Below are 16025 nucleotides of genomic sequence, written 5' to 3'. Positions count from 1 at the left end.
AGGAATTGACTTTGGGGGTGACCAGTAAGAAATACCTGCTGGAGCGCGTGCTACGAATGGGTGCTGCTATGGTGACGTGTAAGCTGAGATAAGGCGGGGCTTTACCTAGCAGAGACTTGTAGATAACCTGTAGCCAGTGGGTTTGGCGATGAGTATGAAGCGAGGGCCAACCAACGAGAGCGTACAGGTCGCACTGGTGGGTAGTGTATGGGGCTTTGGTGACAAAACGGATGGCACTGTGATAGACTGCATCCAGTTTGTTGAGTAGAGTGTTGGAGGCTATTTTATAGATGACTTCACCAAAGTCGAGGATTGGTAGGATGGTCAGTTTTACGAGGGTATGTTTGACAGCATGAGTGAAGGATGCGATATAGGAAGCCAATTCTAGATTTAATTTTGGATTGGAGATGCTTAATGTAAGTCTGGAAGGAGAGTTTACAGTCTTAAGGTATTTGTAGTTGTCCATGTATTCTAAGTCAGAGCTGTCCAGAGTAGTGATGCTTGACAAGCGAGCAGGTGCGGGCAGGGATCGGTTGAATAGCATGCATTTAGTTTTCCCTGCGTTTAAGAGCAGTTGGAGGCCACGGAAGGAGAGTTGTATGGCATTGAAGCTCGTCTGGAGGTTAGTTAATACAGTGTCCAACGAAGGGCCAGAAGTATACAGAATGGTGTCAACTGCGTAGCGGTGTACCAGAGAATCACCAGCAGCAAGAGCAACATCATTGATGTATACAGAGAAGAGAGGATTGAACCCTGTAGCACCCTCATAGAGACTGCCAGAGGTCCGGACAGCAGGCCCTCCGATTTGACACACTGAACTCTATCAGAGAAGTAGTTTGAGAAGCCAAGGCTGTCGAGTCTGCCAAAAAGAATGTGGTGATTGACAGAGTCGACAGCCTTGGCCTGGTCGATAGATGGGCGACGATAGATGGGCGACAGTGGGTTAACTGCCTTGTCCAGGGGCAGAACGACAGATCTGTATCTTGTCAGTTCGGGGATTTGTCTCTGGGCTTCCTTGCCTGCTGTTCTGGTGTGAACTTTCTCTTTTGTACAATTATGAACACATGTAGTGTAGCCTTTTTAATAGTAGGCCTTGTGTACTCTACATCTCCCCATGTGGTTGCCAACAGTTGTTTTTGAAATGGTAATCACAAAGAATATGTGATGTGATCTGACATTGTATCCTTGATGAATGCCAGTGTTTGTGTCACATTTGAAGTGACACACATACATTTTTAGGAATAGTTGACAGCGATATCAATTTAACATGCCATGGTCATGAAAGGCAAACCTTTTTGGCAGTTTCTAAAAAGCTTCCTTTAATGCAATGTGTTGTCATAAATGTAAATTATTCATTAGAGTTATAATAGACAGGAATATCATTATATACTTTGACAATGTTGCCGAAAAATCCCCAAATAAATGTTCATCTCTCCAACATTCATGCATAATTAATGAGCAGTGCCAAGAACTTCACAGAACAATATTAATCCCAATATGCAGACACTCGTTATCACTGTAATATGCAGTAATTCCTCGTACCACTTTGGAAACCAAACAGCATGCGTCTCATATTTAAAAAAAAGCTAGGGCTCCAAAGTCGAACCCCAGAGTTTGAATTCCCTGGGTGTCGTTCTTTGTACTCTGCAGCCCTATTGACGGGCGATGTTAACTCAGTGACAGTCTTTGATTGGCTCCTTGTTCTCCTCAGGGGCTCCATTGCCATGTAAAGCCATCACAGACGTCACAAAACAGCTAGAGTTTTTTTTAGGAAGGGGACTAGAAAGTGCGGCTATAAACAAATAATACAGGAATGAATTCCCTTGCTTTACTTGGTAAGTTTATCTCCCTCTCAAACAAAATGTATTTCATCAAAGGTGCGTCTGCCAAACAAGGCATGAAATTACTTTTTTTGTGCAGACATTTTTTATTGAAGACTGTCAGTGTGTCCCCTGTGACTTTAAGATTGCATGAGTGATCAGAAAATATCTACTGCAAAAAAGATGCTCAATAATGTAGCTAACCACCATCAGGAGAGCCGTAAAAATGCAAAATGAAAGACAACAGAAAGACTACGTGCCACATAGACAGCAGCATGCTCAATAAAACTCCCTCAAAGGGATAGAAAGCCAGCAACATAAAAGGGGCCAACACTATTTACCATGACTTCTTGATTTGCATCTTAAAGGCAAGGTTTTTATTCACATTTAATGGGAGGAGGGGGGAAAGATGTTCTTGTCTATGAAGCACAAATAGAGTCAACGTGCCAGAGAACATCACACAGGCAAAAGTCTCATCGCGACTCCCCTCATAGATCATTCATTACGCTCCTGGTCAACAGGTAATGCTGCAGCCTGAATCCCTGTCTGCATCCCAAATGGCACCCTATTCCCTATATAGTGCACTATAGGGCCCTGGTCAAAAGTAGTGCACTTTATAGGGAATACTCTAGAGTACCATTTGGGACGCAACCATGGTGAGACCATACCGATGCCTTTGAGAGCCACCTGTTTTTCATGAGTCTCTGGTGAGCTATTTGTGTCTGGCGCATTTAAAAATGTCAGGTAAATTACAGACGTCGACCTCGACCTGACGGTCATATAATGTGGGACGCGCATAATTAACTGGAGATCGTTTATTACCTTGGATAGACGCAACACAGCACTATAGCTATGAATGCGTCCCAATCGGCACCCTATTCCCTATAGTGCACTACTTCTGCCCTGGGCCCTTAGGCTTCTGGTCAAAATTAGTGTCATAAGTAGGGAATAGGGATGCAGCCTGGGTGTTGATTTGTGGCTGTCTACTGTATGACGGAATTTAAATGGATGTTTGTTGATGTTGAAATTAATTCATTGTGACCTCAGGCGCTGGCCTTGCATTGATGTTTAAGATGGGTTCGGCTACAGAGCTACAGCTACGCCATAGAAATGTTAGTGTGACTTCAAATCACTATTTTCAATACTAATTATTTTGGACCATTCATCATTGTTTTTGAAGGGGCATCTGACAACTGCCTGAAGTCATAGGGAACGAAACAATTATGCTATCTACGTTTCAGTGACATTGACTTGTGAGTGTGTGACAGAGGTTGTAGACTATAGAGGGTAGGAGGTTGACTGGCTGCCAGGCAGGATGTTCTGAGACACAGGATGCATTTGATGTGCGCCTCACTTCCTTCCAGAGTCCTTGGCTCGTTATCAATGTGCAGCAGTAGTTTCTCTGGCTCCGTCTCAAATGGCACCCAATTCCCTACATAGTGCACTACAATATACAGTAGGGAATACGGTGCTCAGTCAGGTTTTCAGCTTACTGTTGAGAGTTAGAATAATAGAATACACAATTTCGAAAATGTTGTTGTGCATAAGCAGTCACTTAATTAGTCCATGTCAGCAATTTTATTTTAGATTGTTAAGTTAGTCTAGCGGCTGGCACTGCATGTGGGTACGCAGACCCATGAGCCACTGTGGCCCCTCATGATGAGTTCGGTTTTTTTGTGGCCCCTACCCCCATCAATGATTCCCATCCCTGAGTTACAGCCTGAAGTTAAAATTGATCTATTTAATCAATTTTGAATTCAGGCTGTAACACAACAAAATGTGAAGTAAGTTCTGAAGACAATATATCTCCCTCAGGGGTCACTCACCTGGAACCTCAGAGCTCACTCACCTGGAACCTCAGGGCTCACTCACCTGGAACCTCAGAGCTCAGTGGGGAAAATAAGCTTCCCTGTGTTAGATGCTAACCTTTTACAGCTCTCCTTGTATACTGATATCTACATGACTATGTATCAGACATATGATATCTAATGAGCTAGAAATGGTTTGGATATTATAACACACTTTTATGTACGGTTAGATAAGACCAGATTTGACCTTATTCACCTTCAAACATTCATGAATGCAAATGTTAGTGTACACACTGTATGTATGTCAACAACAACAGCAGGTTGCAGTGACCTACTAATCTGTTGTAGACATAAAGTAGATTAGCCTATTACAGACAATAAAATATTACTTTTTTCAGTTTACCGTGTATATTATTATTATTTTGTCAACTCTAGTGTGTGTTTTGTTTGAATGTCATTATCATTATCCACTATCCTGTTTTCCATGGAAACAGGCTCAACCAATGGCACATGTGTTTGAGAATGGATGGATAACACATGGTAAGAGGGAATAGCTGTTTGTGTGTGTATGTGTGTGTGTGTGTGTGTGTGTGTGTGTGTGTGTGTGTGTGTGTGTGTGTACAAATACACGTGAGTGTGATGTGTAAACATGTCAGAATAAAGGAAAACTATTTGGAGAGAGGAGAGGACTGTTTTGAACAGACTTTGTTATCCTCTTTTCCACCCACAAAACACAAAGCGACTTCCACATTGAGCATCCACTGTGGAGTTGACACAATTCAGCGCACTGTATCTCCACAGGCAGGCAGAGGCAGCTAGCTGTCTGACATTTCAATGTTAAAGGAGAACTAATCTGACCGATTTGACTCTTCTTTATCCCTTATTAATGGCAATTTAGTTTATCCTCTGTACATCTGAGGTCTCCGTAAGAGTTCAGCTCATCAGGGAATCTTTTCACACAAGTCCATTTATGACATCTTTAATCTCAATAGCATCATTTATTAATAGGCATGCTCCCTCCATGTCTCCCTCCCCCTCGCTTTATAGTGCCATGACACTAGACTCCCCTAAGCTTGCTCCACTGAGTGTTACACCAGTTGATGGACTGCTTCTGAAACAGCAGAGCTGCATGTCCCTGGATCTTGCCTTTATGAAATCACCCCCCAGTGCACTGTGCACCACCACTGTGTCTGAATTAGCCTGGGTGCCTGCAGCTACTTCCATCTCAATAAGTATGTTGTTTATGGGCCCATAAGCAAAATTTTGCCTGCACTGCTCATTATTGCTGAGTGGGGGGAAATCCCATGAGGCCTGCCTGCCACGCAGTTAAAACAATTCATATCTCTTCTTATGGCAAATCCAAGGAAACTGATATTAAAGAGAGTTAGTGGAGCTGCTGCTTCTGCTGCTTCTCTCACCAAATGGCACCCTATTCCCTATATAATGCACTACTTTTGACCCGAGCCCATGGGATAGGGTGCCATTTGGGAAGGAGGTTCTGAGTGCCTCTAAAAAATAATAGATTCTTCGGCCCACTATGAGGACTGTGAACACTTATTAGTGTCAGCACCGTAGTTTAAATGGTTCAGTGGTTCTGCGTTATTGTTACTGTACCAATCTAAACTGTTACGAGTGAGTCGTAACACTGCGATATAAAAGAAGATGACTGGGTATCCATCCCAAAAGTAATGCACTATAAAGGGAATAGGGTGCCATTTGGGACAGAGCCTAGGTTCTAGTTTTTACATCAGTCTTCACTCATCAGGCCATGTCTATATTGCCCAATAAAGGGAAAGTAACTGAACAGAATGGCTACCGAAGTTAGCAGCACTAACTTCTGTCATCATGATTTGCTTCAAGAGGCTAGTCAAAGAACACTTCACCTGCACCCTCCCTCCCGGACACACTCAACGCTCTCCATTTCGCCTACCACCCTGATCCAAGGACGACGCAAATGCCATTGCACAGCACACTGCCCTCAACCACCTGGACAAAAGGAATGCTCCTGTAGTCCCCTCCTGTACTCTCTGTATACCCATGACAGCATGGCCTCACACAGTTACATTCCATCATCAAGTATGCTGACGACATAAAAATATTAGGCCTGATTACCAACAACAACGAGACGGCCTACAGGGAGAAGGTAGGACATCTGACGACGTGGTGCCAGGTAAACAACCTCTCCCTCAACGTCAGCAAAACAAAGGAGCTGATTGTGGATTTCAGAAGGAACCAGGTTGGGCAAGCCCCCGTCCTCATAAACGGGGCTGCCGTGGAGATAGTCAAAAACATCAAGTTCCTCTGTGTACTCATCTCTGATGAGCTGAAATGGCCATACCACACGGACACCATGATGAAGAAGACACGGCAGTGACTCTTTAACCTCAGGAGGCGGAAGAAATTCTGCCTGTCCCCGATGGCCCTCAGTGTTCTACAGGAGCACAATCGAGAGCATACTGTTGGGCTGCATCACAGCCTAGTACAGCAATTCCACCGCCGCTGATCGCAAGGTTCTAGAGAGGGTGGTACGCTCAGCCGAATGCGCCATCTCTGCCTGCCCTCCAGGGGGGTGTAGGTGTCCTGGAGGGCAGGCAGTGAAGGTGCATTCGGCTGAGCGTTCCATGCTGTGATGCAGCCCGACAGTATGCTCTCGATTGTAGAAAAGCATGTTGACTCACCCTACTTGTAGAGAAACGCCAATGCCATCCTCCTCTCTTTCATGTTGACAAAATGTTCTATTACTTTGTCATACTGTATACGCTTTTATTTTTTGTTGTCCTAGGCTACCTGGCTAAAATGCTTGTTCGCTAGCCTAACTTCCATTCATGTGCAACGTTAGCTAGTTAACATTAGCCTTCTACATCTAGCTACATGATGAACTTCCATCCTCTCAGGCCAGGGGCACACCAATCTATTAATGGTTGGATCAGAATCACCGTTATAATCATTGGTCAGTATGGAGAATTAAGTAAAACCACAAGTCCAAATCCCTATCTTCATCCAAGGCTAATTTAGGAAAGGGACAATTTTAGCTAGCTGGCTTGCTAGCCACCGGAGGACAACAACACAACGAGATGCAACAATTCTAGTTTTTCTGTCAATGACCTAATCCAAGTTGTCTTCCCTTGACACTTTTTTTTTTGGTGTGCCAGAACCATTCACGGTTGAGCTCGCTCAGTTTAGCTCAATGCCAATTGGCAAATTCTTATACTGTTTTTGTTAAGGGAGGCCAGATGTTCGCTGGCTACAACAATGCGGCAACAATGTCATACTCATTTGGATCATAGAACATCAGATAGATTGTCTACACGTAGAGAGACAGAGTGGCTCTGTTTCGCCCGCTCTAATGCTTTTTTTCTGTGAGATATAGTCAGCCTCTTGCCAATTGTAGGAAAATTATGAAACACATCCATGAATACACGCCACTGGTCTCAACCTAAACTTTAAAGTAAATTAGATCATGTAGCCTAAAGTGTATTTTCTGGAAAGTGTTTGTTGGGGTCGTGTCCAGGGCCTCTGAAGTTTCGTTATGGTTTAATGGAAATGCCTCGAATGAATTAAAAAAATAAATACTAATAACAATTCCCACAGTGACTTTACGACACATTTAAGATGAGCTATCAACATCACCTGGCATCTCTCCACCTACAGAAGATTACATTTTGACCTGTATAATGTATATTGTGTAGTACATTAATACATACAATACAACAGAGGTTACAGTGTGGCTGGATGAGGTATTTATGCCAAGTTGCTGTAAATCCCAAGAGATATAGAATTAAAATAATTGCATTTAATGAAACTTGTACATATTATTCTCATTTAATTTAATAAATAATTGAATCCAATTCCCAGAGGTAGCCTTTAACACCACTCTCAATTTCTTTAAGAAATACAAAAGATTGTCACAAAATTATGAAATTTAGTCCACTGTCATTTTATTATCCTCAACGACTGAACCATGAAAAGGCACTGATAGGAATCTACTTAATATCGGTATAAAATATTTAGAATTGATTGACAATACCAAGACCAAAATAATTGCCCTAAAAATAAGCAATTAAAGCACGTCGTGGCACTAATATTAGCTTGTTGAGCTTTCATCAGATTTGATGTCACACTGATGGAAGTTTGCAGTTCTTGAATCTGTCTTAAATTGCACCCTATCTTCATATAGTGCACTACTTTTGACCCAGAGCCCTATGGGTCCTGGAAAAAGTAGTGCACTATATAGGGAATAGGGTGCCATTTGGGACACTGCCCTTGTCTCTAGTTGTCTAATCAAAGAACCCAATTATGGTTTTGGGCCATTCTGTGCGAACTGAACAAGTCTTTTCTTTTTGTATTTTCCTGCAATTTAACACGTTCTTTGGATGAACACATTTTCACATATATTTGACATTTGTGTCTACAATTATAATTGAGAAGAAACCAATCAAGTACAATTATATTAACTTTTTTCTATTTGCACATAATTGTTGAGTGAGTTCTCCAGTAACTTACTTCTCCATGCAGACTTACAGTTCACCCATACAGTACATGACTGAACTGAAGGAAATACAGCATAGAAAGACCATATAGAATTCATAGCTTGGCTATATAGCCCAGCTGTAAAATTACTTAGGTGTGCACTCCCATTTACCCCATTGCCCCACTAGTCCCTGAGTTGCAGTGTTACATACAGATGTTGGATCTTAATTTGAGACAGTTTGCTACAGCAGGAAAATAATCCTGCAGCAACAGGAAATGTGAATTATTATGTGGATTATAATTAATAGATATTTCTGTAGGTTTTGCTACATATTTCGTTAGGGAAAATCCCCGACCGCGTCCTCAGAGCATGCGCGGACCAGCTGGCTGGTGTGTTTACGGACATATTCAATCAATCCTTATCCCAGTCTGCTGTTCCCACATGCTTCAAGAGGGCCACCATTGTTCCTGTTCCCAAGGAAGCTAAGGTAACTGAGATAAATGACTACCGCCCCGTAGCACTCACACTGCCCTAACCCATCTGGGCAAGAGGAATACCTATGTAAGAATGCTGTTCATCGACTACAGCTCAGCATTTAACACCATAGTACCCTCCAAACTCGTCATTAAGCTCTCATCACCATATCACCATCTTCCTCTCATCACCATATTTGAGTCAGACCCCTTGACTTTTTCCACATTTATTTTTATGTTACAGCCTTATTCTAAAATGGATATAATTGTATTATTTCCATCATCAATCTACACACAATATCCCATAATGAAAACAGTTTTTTTTTTTTTTGCAAATGTATGAAAATATACCATTTACATACCTGTAAGTATTCAGACCCTTTAATCAGTACTTTGTTGAAGCACCTCAAGGGTATGAAAAACATGCCCACAGCATGATGCTGCCACCACCATGCTTCACTGTAGGGATGGTGCCAGTAAAAGGCACATGACAGCCCGCTTGGAGTTTGCCAAAAGGCACCTAAAGGACTCTCAGACCATGATAAACAAAATTCTCTGGTCTGATGAAACCAAGATTGAACTCTTCGGCCTGAAGGCCAAGCGTCACATCTGGAGGATACCTGGCACCATCCCTACGGTGAAGCATGGTGGTGGCAGCATCATGCTGTCGGGATGTTTTTCAGCGGCAGGGACTTAGAGACTAGTCAAGATTGATGGAAAGATGAATGGAGCAAAGTACAGAGAGATCCTTGATGATAACCTACTCGAGAGCGCTCAGGATGTCAGACTGAGGTGAAGGTTCACCTTCCAACAGGACAATGACCCTAAGCACACAGCCAAGACATCGCAGGAGTGGCTTCGGGACAGGTCTATGAATGTCACTGACTGGCCCAGCCAGAGCCCGGACTTGAACCCGATCGAACATCTCTGGAGAGACCTGAAAATAGCTGTGCATTGACGCTTGAGAGGATCTGCAGAGAAGAACGGGAGAAACTCCCCAAATACAGGTGTGCCACGCTTGTAGCATCATACCCAAGAAGACTTGAGGTGCTTCAACAAAGTACTGATTAAAGGGTCTGAATTCATTCTAGAACGTGCCAAAATGATCTCGCTAGCTCTGGCTTGGCTCTGCCCCCTCCTCGCTTCATCTGCCCACTATGTCTCATTTATTCCCATTGAAATGACAGGCTGTGGTCTAGCTTGAGTTAGTCACATTTTTTTATTTATTTGAATGTCTATATGTAACGGATGTGAAACAGCTAGCTTAGTTAGCGGTGGTGCGCGCTAAATAGCGTTTCAATCGGTTACGTCACTTGCTCTGAGACCTTGAAGTAGTAGTTCCCCTTGCTCTGTAAGGGCCGTGGCTTTTGTGGAGCGATGGGTAACGATGCTTCGTGGTTGACTGTTGTTGATGTGTGCAGAGGGTCCCTGGTTCGCGCCCGGGTATGGGCGAGGGGACGGTCTAAAGTTATACTGTTACATATATAATATTTTTAATTGCTACCAGGGGGCACCTGGAAGTGGTGTTTGTAGGTTACAATAACTTAGAATGCAGGTCCACTGGACATCAGTTCAAGTAGCCTATGTAAACTACGTGCAGGTTACAGCGCGTCTCCTGTGAAATTTTATATAGATTATAAGAAGTGGACAACATTTGTAGAGGGTAGATATATTTTTCGTTTAGATCAATTGTTTTATAATATGTTCAAGGCAATCAATAGGCAAAATACATTCATGATTATCTCAGCACCTGAGTGGTTCATCGGGTACAGCCACTGAGAACAGCATACAACCCCAACCCAAGGTATGGGTTCAAATCCAACCTACTACTGTTCTTTGACGTTTTGGAAGAACTAGTAACGTTACTTTTCTAGTTACTCTGTGTGCTGTACTTGTACTGTTACTCAAGTAATTTCTGAAGGAAGTAACTTACTTTTTACTGTGTTATATTTTACCAAATCACCACATAGATTCATGTTATTATATTGTCGCTGTCAGATTTAAACCTCCTAACAAAATGTGGCGATTTTTATTTGTTTTTACATGAATCAATACTATTGGTTCCCCTTTACATCTGTATGAACTTTTCACAACCCCTTGAACAATGTACTGTATTCAAAATAGCTTGTCATCCAAACTCTTGAGACCAGTGCCTCTCAAAGTTGTCTGCCAAACCGTTTTATCTCACCACGGCTCTTGAAGTGAAGCCACTTCACACCTGAGGATATTTTGGTTCTTGGGTTCTTAGCTAGACACGATCAGAGGTAAGTTGCACTTGAATTACCTTCTGCCATTGTAATATTATATATTTATGGAGAAAGATAAGTATTTCTAAGATAATGCTGAGCGATTAACCATTTAGTTATTTTTCGTTTTTTAAACAACTAATTGACTGATGTTGGCTAAATTATTTGAATTCCATTTCATTACGTTTTTTCTGTGAGCTCAATGCGCACATGGCACAGTTTCTCTAGAGATAAATTAGATCCATCCTGAAATGTGTGATGTAGTAGGGAGTTGTAGTTTCCAACAGGCCAATAATTTACATAGTTTTACATAGTTTAGTTAACTACAATGACCATAATGCGCACCTTCTTGTCCAGTCTGTGTTTCTTTTAGAACTATGGAAGAGAAAAGAGTGCGTGTTCCTGAGGCGATTTAGAGAGCAGCTGTTGCTTTGCCATGTATTTCTACCTGAAAATACATGATAAACTGTTAGTGATTGATAGTTGGTCTAAGGCAGTCATAAATGTATTGTCACGACTTCTGCCAAAGTCGTTGCCTCTCCTTGTTCGGAGGACCTTCGTTGCCTCTCCTTGTTCGGGCGGTCCTCGGTGGTCGAAGTCACCGGTCTTCTAGCCATCATTGATCCATTTTTCATTTTCCATTGGTTTTGTCTTGTCTTCCTACACACCTGGTTTCAATCCCATTCATTACCTGTTGTGTATTTAACCCTCTGTTTCCCCTCATGTCTTTGTCAGAGATTGTTTTATGTCAGTGTTTATGTTTGTATAGGTGCGCGACGGGTCCTCGTACCCATGTTTATTTATGCATCTACATTTAGTGTTTGGTGTATGTTTTGTGGACATATATTAAGACTCCATTACACTCTCCTGTGCCTGACTTCCCTGCCACCTATACACACGACTCTGACATGTATGCCTTATTTACTTTGAAGAGCTACAAAATGTTGCTTTTGTCAGTCAGCATAGGCAGCAGCTCTATAGAGATGGAATGAAATATGTAAAGATTTAATATACACACTGAAGTATTTTATTAAAGTAAACGATTAAATGATGGTTAAGTGATAAACAGTAATGGGCAGTCACTACCATCATGAGACTTAATTGTTTTATTCTGTATTGTTACAACATTCAACCCACATAATGCATAGTGCCTTTAATGTTTAAAAAAAAAGAATCAACCGAAATCGAAAACAGTGATTATTTTTTTAATCATCAAACCAAAAAAAAGAACAGATTTAAAAAGCACTACTCTCTCAGCACTATTCTAAGATTCTGCTGTTGAAATTGTGTTTTGAGAACAAGTGCAAATCAAATGGTTAGTTAGCTATCAGGAGTCATGGTAAGACCCAAGTGCAGACTGTGTGAAGTAACAATGTTTATTGTAACCACAGGGGCAGGCAAACAACAGGTCAAGGCAGGCAGGGGTCGATAGTCCAGAGCAGAGGCCAAGGTACAGGACGGCAGGCAGGCTCAGGTCAGGCAGGGGTCGATAGTCCAGAGCAGAAGCCAAGGTACAGGAAGGCAGGCAGGCTCAGGTCAGGCCGATAATCCTGAGGTGGCGCAAAGGTACAGGACAGCAGGCAGGCTCAGAGACAAGCAGGGGTCAGGCACAGGGTCAGGACAGGCAAAAGTCAAAAACCAGGAGGACGAGGAAAAAGAGTGATTAGGGACAACCAGGCGCTGAGACAAACCGCTGCTATGCTTGAACAAACAAGACGAACTGGCAACAGACAGACAGAAAACACAGGTATAAATACACAGGGGATAGTGGGGAAGATGGACAACACCTGGTGGGGGGTGGAGACAAGCACAAGGACAGGTGAAACAGATCAGGACGTGACAGTTAGCTGATTCATTCTATAAACTAGGGTACCAATTTGCCGTTATAAGATATAAAGGGGAAACATTCAATATATTTAATGAGTTGAATCAAAACCTATGTTTATGCTTTCCCATGCTTGGAGTCTTCACAGATTTGGCAAAAATCGTGTGACATAAAACACTACCTTTCTTCCTTACATTTATGATACTGTGGTTTGTTGTTATATTATATACGAAGCATTTATCAATTATATTACATATTGACCTTGATCCTATCCTTCAGACTCTTGTTCGTATGGAGATCTCATAAGTGTACTGTATAATGTATGTGATTGCAAAATCAATACTTCAAACAGAAAGAGTAACTTTAAGATGATTAATAAAACAAACATCGATACTGTCATTAAGGGGGTTCTTCAATAGTGATGCATAATAGTTGTTTGATGGGGACAATTATTGCACAACATCAGCTGATTCAGGAAAGGATTTTTCGGAATGACAGTCAAGAGGATAAAGAGCTTGTGTGATACTGGACTCGATTTAAGTGTGGGAATAAATGTTGATCTCGAGAATTGACAGAACATTTTGGTGTCTATGTCATTACTGCAGTCAAGATAATTATCCTACTTCGTGGACAACATTACATCAAGATTCCCGAGGTAAGATTATGGTCCGTGTAGCTTTTGATCATTTGCTCAGTTTTAACTCGAAAGACAATCAGGAATGTGAAAACGGCATGTCCATTCGTCTTTGAGTATAATAAAAAATTGTATTGCTTGTGTTTTTGTTTTTGTATATAAAACGAAAAAAACAACTTGATATTTTGCTGTTCAAATGTGGGTGGGGTTAAATGTGGAGTGCCTGATCAAGTGCACGGCCAACACTCCTGTCCTTTCAAAGTAGTAGGTCACCCTTCTAACCACATTCTATGAATCTATTATCTATTAATGAATTGATTAATACCTGGCCATACTGTGCCACAGTGCCAAGATAAGGTAAGCTTTCTCAATTTCTGCATAAGATTTAGTGTGTATTGACACACACACACACTGCTTGAAGAATTTACTGATTAAAATTATTTTATTATTGGTTATTATTATTGCAAATGATTTTGGTTGACAGAACCCATTATATTATATTATTGTATTAAATTATTATATCAATTATTACAAAATATAGAAATACTGTTGTTTATGTTTTTCATTCTTCTGGAAAATTTGCATGGTTATAAATGATAGAGAAGTTGACTAAAGCACAAACAGACATGGCTACTAGGCATGCCAAAGGAAAATGCAGTGTCCATGTTTCATGTGACAATTTGAATGACATGATGATTTGTTGTTGCTAGGAGTTATGGTCTCATTGTGCTTATCTAGACTACACATGTGAAGCTGCAAGAAAATCATATTTAAATGTATTTAAATGTTGACCCTGATGTTTCTCACATTGACCCCTTTATTTATTGAAAGACCCAGCTAACTAGAATTGGGTTAAGGTTAGGAAAAGGGTTAGGGTTAGTTAAAATGCACAAAAACACATGTTTTATTCCATGTTGAAAGTGTCTGGTTTACATACTAGTAACATGATTGATAGTGACATTTCTGTATTGATTATTGTTTGACTGTTAAAACTGTTCATTCTGAACAAAACATTTTACATCACATTTGGTGTATATCTTTTTCAACATCACTTGGAGTAAATCTTTTCAACATCGCATGTACTTGAAATGTTATTGTGAAATACATTTTCATTAATACTGTTGAACTTGTAAAATTATTCCAATGTCTCGAGTACCATTTATATTTTTATGAAATCGTGCACATATTCAGTCAACATTGAAAGACTAATTGAAACTGTACAGCCTATGGACTTTGTTTGATGTCAGTCTTAATTAGAGAGTACCTGTGCTGGGGGACATCTGCAAGGTGGTGCTGGCAGGCTTTAATAAATGAATGTCAAATCAATTGTACTAAGTTAGTGTCCTATTTGTTTTCTGTCACAGTTTACCATAAGGTGTAAAAAATGACCAAACAAAATTTGTAACTAGTACTTAAGTAGTTTTTGGACAGGATACTTTGTTACTCTTACTTGAGTAGGCTCATTTTACTTGAGTGAATTACAATCTAAGTAACAATACTTTTACTTAAATACAGATTTTCAGGACTCTACCCACCACTGAAAATTATACATAGCTTAGCTATCAAACATTGGCGAGCATCCACACTGGAGGAAAGTTTATCATTCTACAGTCGACCTACCTCTGTCAATCAACTTTTGCCCCAAATCATCTTATCAATTTAACCTGGGAAACACAAACAATATATTATCGTTTTTCATAGCCTTTCAATAATCACATAATGAAATGTAACATTTTGTAAAAAATGTAGTCTGTTGGAATATAATCAAATAACAAGGGGCCTATTACAACCATCGATGGCACTAGATTATCGCAAATTGATGTCTCGTTAAACCATCAATATGCACTAAATTCACCCGCACAGCTGATCTCTAAAAATGTGAGTCGGGCCTCCCGGGTGGCGCAGTGGTTAAGGGCGCTGTACTGCAGCGCCAGCTGTGCCATCAGAGTCCCTGGGTTCGCGCCCAGGCTCTGTCGTAACCGGCAGCGACCGGGAGGTCCGTGGGGCGATGCACAACTGGCCTAGCGTCCGGGTGGGCTTGGTCGGTAGGGATGTCCTTGTCTCATCGCGCACCAGCGACTCCTGTGGCGGGCCGGGCGCAGTGCGTGCTAACCAAGGTTGCCAGGTGCAAGGTGTAGCTTCCGACACATTGGTGCGGCTGGCTTCCGGGTTGGATGCGCGCTGTGTTAAGAAGCAGTGCGGCTTGGCTTGGTTGGGTTGTGTATCGGAGGACGCATGACTTTCAACCTTCGTCTCTCCCGAGCCCGTACGGGAGTTGTAGCGATGAGACAAGATAGTAGCTACTACAACAATTGGATACCACAAAATTGGGGAGAATTTAAAAAAATTATAATAATGTGAGTTGTCCCAAAGGCAGTAAGGCAGGTGACAAGGTTTGCATATTAGGCCCATAGAAATGCATTGAGCTCATTTTGGTGAGAGTGAGCCCTCTCGCTTCGCTTCTTCCTCTCTGCCTTAGTCCTGCTTGGTAGTCGGTTTTTGATCTAACTAAGGGTAGTTTATCTATTTTACATTAATTCTGTACATTTGAAATAAAGTATTTCCTCGTTTACCATGGAAAATCTACTGTGGCAATTTACTTGACACTTTGTATGAATGGAAACTAATGTTGGTGTACTGTTATTTTTAATTTGTTTACTATATACAGTATGTCATCCGAAAGTGTCTGGTATGGTCATTTATTTTCAAGATCGGGGGTAAAATAGCCCTGGACTTTCCATATTTGAA

The sequence above is a fragment of the Oncorhynchus clarkii genome, chromosome 20 (assembly GCF_045791955.1).
Source record: "Oncorhynchus clarkii lewisi isolate Uvic-CL-2024 chromosome 20, UVic_Ocla_1.0, whole genome shotgun sequence".
NCBI lineage: Eukaryota > Metazoa > Chordata > Actinopteri > Salmoniformes > Salmonidae > Oncorhynchus > Oncorhynchus clarkii.
Note: the sequence above shows the minus strand (reverse complement) of the source record.